This window comes from Melitaea cinxia, chromosome 15 (genome assembly GCF_905220565.1).
Source record: "Melitaea cinxia chromosome 15, ilMelCinx1.1, whole genome shotgun sequence".
Lineage (NCBI taxonomy): Eukaryota > Metazoa > Arthropoda > Insecta > Lepidoptera > Nymphalidae > Melitaea > Melitaea cinxia.
The window spans coordinates 12,374,996-12,381,780 of record NC_059408.1 but is presented as its reverse complement, the minus strand read 5'-3'; positions in this window follow the sequence as shown (position 1 = coordinate 12,381,780).

Genomic DNA, 6,785 nt, shown 5'->3' with positions numbered 1-6,785 from the left:
AAATTTTCATTTGTAATAGATATTTATGATTACAAAGAAACACATAATTATTCCAATTCTAATAACAGGCTAAATTACAAGAAAACGAACTCGCGTCAACTGTTCACTTTTAAAGTACACGTGTCTTCAGGTAGAAACAAATCAAGCATGAGGTATTTAATTAAACTACATATATTATACATATAGTGTATAGTGTAATAAGCAGCTTCTTAGTTTACAAGGTAGGCTAACGCAGTTACTTTAAAGCAGTTGCTAATATTTTTGAATATCATATCAAAAATTGACCGCTCCAGCGGGGATCGAACCCGCGTCTCCGACTGACCGTGTCGGCGCTCTAGCCAATTAAGCTATGGAACGATGTACCCGCTAGATCGAAATTTTTGATATGATGATTTTTATTTTCGGTTTAAGCGAACCGTTGCTAATAGCTTAAAAATGGCATAAATTATATTTGATTCAATTAAATGCCTCTCGCTTGTCCTGTATTTAAGATTAATTGATTGCAAAAAATATGATACGTAATTTTCAAAATCGACTGAAACATCTGTTTAATCAGTCTTAAATAATATTCTCAATTTCTAGAATACTCTCATAACATACAGAATTCTCGAGGATTTTTCATCCGCTGGTAAAATTAACTGAAGAATTGTTATTGGATAAATTATTCCAGGCTCGTCCGATGCTCTAAGTGAATTTCTCGATCGGCCACCGTTCTCGATTCGGATCGCCGTACTGAGAATATCGATCAAGGACTAATAATAGTGACTTAGAAATAATAATGTACCTTGGACTTTCTTACCTAGCAATTGAACTGGAAAAACATATCATTTTTAGGGAATAGAAAATTTCTTTTCGTATGCTATTTGAATATCCCTAGCGTTCCATTTCCAAAGGTTATGATAACCAACCAGTGTATTTGGACTTTTTATAAGATACTTGAAGTTTTCGTAGTATAAGTATTACTATGCCTGCTGCAACTACAGATTTTTTATACTATGAAGGTGATGATAAACGTCGGGTCCGCCTGATGGTAAGCGTATACCGCAAGCTATAGGCCCCTACAACACCAGGAGCTTGGCCAGCATCTTACCGATCCTAACCCCTTACCTCTGGAGTTCTGGGTACCTGACTCGCCAGAGGAACGAAATGCAACTTGCTAAAATTAAAGCAATATTATTTAGCTATGGTAATACAATAGTAGATAAATTAATAAAGATCTCCATACTGTAAGTGTGAAGATTTACATATTGTACAGAAATTGTGTTTTCTCAAACTACTTACAACAATTTCAACGACTTAAAGAGCGATTGTGACTCAACCGCATTTTTATACGTACGATGCCCAATAACTTCCCATCATCATTCATCATTACAGCCTATACAGTCCACTGCTGGACATAGGCCTCCACAAGCTTACGCCAAAAATAACGTGAACTCATGTGTTTTGCCCATAGTCACCACGCTGGGCAGGCGGGTTGGTGACCGCAGTACTGGCTTTGTCGCACCAAAGACGCTGCTGCCCGTCTTCGGCCTGTGTATTTCAAAGCCAGCAGTTGGATGGTTATCCCGCCATCGGTCGGCTTCTTAAGTTCCAAGGTGGTTGTGGAACCTTGTTATCCCTTAGTCGCCTCTTACAACACCCACGGGAAGAGAGGGGGTGGCTAAATTCTTTAGTGCCGTAGCCACACAGCACATATAACTTCCCATATAATGAAGTATTTATCGTAAAAAATAATAATGATGTGCATTATTTTGTATTGTTGTCGAATATTATTTGTTTATCTTTTTAAAATAACCTACCTTTAAAATAACCTACGTACCATATAATACAAATAAAAATAACAGAAAGAGAGACAGGAAAGTCGTCATCTACAACATCGGCAGCCGGTAGTAACGAAACGGCCAAGCCACATATTTTGACTAAGGTGTAGAGTTTGTGAAGTTAGGGCTTGTAGAGTTAGGGCGTGTAGAGTTAGAAGCTTGGCTCTACATGAGATCTGATAACTTTTTGACAGTGCGAGCTATATGATCTCGTCTTGGCAACATTTTACATGAAAATGTTTTTGGTGGGATTTATTATTATGGATCCGGGAAGAACAGCATGTAATACACAAATCCTACAAAATTGTATATGTATTTTTATGTGTGATGATAATTACAGTAATAATTGTTTAAGCTTTAGACAATAAAGCACAATGCCATCAAATGAAATCTGTACAACAAAGAATAGTTATCATACATATTACACTATACCTAAAACAATCATAGTTATAATTGTGTTTGCTCGAAAACGAAAAAAACCGACTTAAATTACATCGACAAGTAATACAACGTAAGTAGACGAAAAAAATTAACAAACTTACTAGTCGTTATTACAATTTTCGTGGGTTTCCCTCGAGTTCTCTGGAATTCCATCATCAGATCCTGGTTTCCTTATAAGGGACCACATTTATCGTTTTTATGGTTTTTTGTTTTGTACTAAATCAAATTTTACATTCGAAACACATAAATTTACTTATATTATCATTTATAAGTACAAACGCACTTACAGTTGATTAAGGAATCCGTAAAATATAGATTATTTCATGCATCGAAATACTCACGACCTGTTACAACATTTACGGCTTATCTGAATACCATTAGTTATTTATTACTCGAAGTGTCCAATTATCACCATTTATTATAAGCGGAAACATATTTTAGCATAAACGCCCTCGGTGATAACTCGTCGACTGAAATTAAATTGATTTAATCAAATCAGATGTAATCTCGATCTAGTTCCACTATCGAACAATTATAATTGTGTTAGATTATAACATAAGTTACCAAAACACATTCAATGACTAAAGCATATTATTCTGTTCAAGATTATATGAATGATAAAGATGTGTGGATTTAAAGGCGCTGTATTTCATGGAGGCTATGACTATTTTTGTAACATGAGTTTTTTTTTTAAGTTACTGCGGAGTTTCTTTCCGATTCGTTTCTGATTAATCTTCATTCCAGATTAGATGTAGATTCACTTTTAACTATAACTGATTAATTAAAATTCAAAAGTTCTTTTAAAGCCTACGTGATTAAAGTAATATTTGATTTTGATATCTGTGAATAATCAATAAATTTAGATCCTATGTCAGATCTAATCATAATTCTCAATATATGTATGGGTTAATGTAGGCTTGTAAGTACATGGTTTGGGCATTACTAAATAACACAGTTTTAGGTTTCCTGCAGGAATACCGTATGTGATCAATATTAAACTATTTAATAAACTTTGTAACCCAACCCTTTTAAGTGGGCGTTTTAATGATACGTTTTTCCTGTGCGATATTCAGTAATGCATCAAATTAATTAATTTAAAAATAATATTCAATATAAAGGTAATAAAAATAAAAGTTGTTTAATGAAAACAATGTTGAAAGTTCGGATGTTCAATTTCACGATAGGAAGTCACGTAACTGAAAGTTGAAGAACCTTTTTGTTTGTAATTTAGACCTAAACTACCGAACTATAACGATTTGACGGCACACGTGATGATTTGTTAGGGAGGGATGGTGGCGTGATAAATTATCGATAAAAACTTTCTATTTACCCTGCATGTTGTAGGTTAGTACTTATGATGTTGTGGTAATGGGCTTTAAAAAATTATACGCATTTTTGACGAGAACTTTAGGAAGAAATTTTTGTACTTTTATATTATATTAGCATGCATTATTCTTGACAATACGGTGGCACAGCGGTCACAGTACTCAAGACATTCGTATACACCATATAGATGCTTGCCATTATTCAAAAGAATTTATAACATACGACGCTTACAATTAAACCTACGACATAACGATTTTAATTTATACATATTGAAAGAAAAGTCAACCTAATATTATAAATATACCATATATTGGTTGTATCGTTCGTGATATAACGTACAACATGAACTTGATAACTAAATTAAGCAATAATTTGACGAAAAAAAAAAACAAAATCAGCAATAGAGTAGCAATTAGTAAAGAACTCAATAGTAAACGGAACATATTATATTCGCTTAGGAACGTCTCTATCTATGAGTGATAAGAACAATTAAAGGTCATAGTCATATGTCACATTATACAAATATTCCATGAAAATTCTTTACAAACAGATTTATCACAACTCAAAATAGTAGATCTATTTATTAACTCTTTTAGTAATAAACTTGTAACGCACAGGAATTTTACAATCCTCCTATCCTCATCCTCCTTGTTACAAATAACTATTGTCACTTTTAAATTTTACTTTAAAATAAAAAATACATATTACATTGAAATTATATGTACTTGCGTTACCTATAGGTACTTCGTCCCAATGATGAACTGATTAAAAAGGATCATGTTGAAATTAGTTAAATCAAAAACTTTAAAAACAAGCTACATCTATATCGCATATATCGTACTATATCGTACTTACTAACTAAAGCAAATATTATGTGTGTTCGTTATGAGCTATAACAATTAATGTTGAATTATTTATTATAATATACTTCAAAACTTTAACATCGAATACAAAAAATACTATTCATAGAAGTCCTTTTTTATAAACACGAAAACGAAATAAAACAAACGTGTTAAAAAATTTCACATACAGAAATTTGGTTAAAACTATAAAATGATTATTGCAAATATATTACATAGTATGTGGTCTTATATTTGACAGGCTCGGGATGGCTAGCAACTAAAATCACTAACATTGAAACTTCGCTATATAGTAAAGACGGATACATACATTCACCTGCACCACTATACGTAGGACTCCTGTATCATAAATTATAATAAATCGAAGAAAAAAAACTCGCTAACAAACATATAAAAAAAATATTAAATGTTCGTTCAAATTATGATAACAGACCAACATAGTTAAGAATTGAACATGTCAGTCTCAACAAAGCAACTCGAAATCGCGTGTCTCGACTCGTAAAAATCGGAACACCCGAATACGTATCAGCACGTATCGTCGGTATTTCGACGATAAATTACAGCAGTAATATGCACAAACCCTTCCTTGGCCTTCTATAATTAATAACGTAGAAAACGATAGCATCGGTCTTGGCGGCACGCACGTGAATGTGAAAAGTTTAATGTGAACATCGATTATGTGCCATGTGGAATTAGATTTTGGAAGCAAAAATAAAAAATAATACAGTACTTGCTTGTTTTTTCAATGGTTATTAAATAATTAAGTAATAAGGTCCTTTTCCTAACAGATAAACATGTTAGCTCTTTATTTCAATTCATTACCCAACTGTATAAAATATGTTAAATAAAAGATGGACCTAAAGCAATACAGCTTTGAGAAAGAGTAGTGTTTCTTTTATAACCTTATACTAATTTGCTAAATTTTAAAATCTAATTACTTTAGAACTATGACACAAATCAGAAAAAAAATGATTGTCATTTTTTAAATTTATAATACTTACGAAATTGCGTACGTAAATTAAGCTTGGCTTTAATTACAGCCAATATTATGTTACCGTTTATTACACATTTTTGAAGAATAATTCGTTCCAAGATTTTCGAAATTATTGGCAGCACCGAAATTGGGCGGTAATTACTGGGATCAGTTCTTTAGCCAGACTTATAGATAGGACTTACTTTTGCAATTTTCAACGCGTCGGGAAAACTACCTTCGAAGCCGTTAAGCCGGTTAAAACATTTTGAGAAGTGACCAGCCATGGAATATCCTATACATTTAATATATTTAGTAGTGATACCATCTATGCCCGCACTAGTTTTACAATCAAATCTGTCAATAATTTTTACTACGTCATCCTCGGTACAGGGCCTAAATTTATCTTGCTTATTTTCAGGATTACTAGTGTTCGAGTCTGTACATACATTATTTTGATGGAATTTAAAAGGAATATTCTTAGCTAACTCTAAACCTGCAGTGGAAAAAAGATATTAATTATGTTCAAATGTTTATTTATTTTATTTATTTAATTGCTTTACGGTAACATTATTTAACAAAATATAATTCGTGAAAATTTAAAATATAGGTAAATAACATGGCCTATTTTATCGCTCATGCTGTTCATTCACTTATGCTCATTCACCTCTAAAAATATTATGACCACATCCTTATTTGCCTTTAAAAAAAAGATATTGAAATGTCATATTCAAAAATATTAGTTATCTGTACTCTCGGAATTCGTATTGTAGTAGTTTTGATGTGCTTAAAATGATAAATTGATATTTGTTTTTAGTGAAATAAATAGTAAATGGAATATTACAAATGTCCGTAAGCTAATGTGTTGTGAAAGTGAGTGATCAATGCGGAAAAAACGTGAATCACAATTAACAGGGGTTTGTTTACCAAATAAGACTCTTCCAAAAAAACGGAATATACATATTTTTTTATTTATAAAAATTGTGGTTTTTTTTAAAAAAAACAAGGATTCGTATTTATAAATATTGTAATTATTCTGTTGGTGTTCGATAACTTGTTACTCTTACGACACGACAGTTTGGTACATTATATATTATAATTAATTGCCTTGATAAATAAGTTTTTACTCCGTTTAAACAATAATTATATTTAGCAACACTAAGACTATTTTAATTATCTATTTATTTTACTTCATTGACATTTAAAAAGAAAACAACAATTCAGTTTTGAAGTAAAATTTATTAACAGTAATATATTAATTTAAATAAGTCAGAAAATTGGTTTGCATCGACCGTCAGGGGTTCTCTTATATCCTGTAGAACATGCTTTCACAAAGCCCTGTTTAGCATCCTCACGAATGTCAATAAC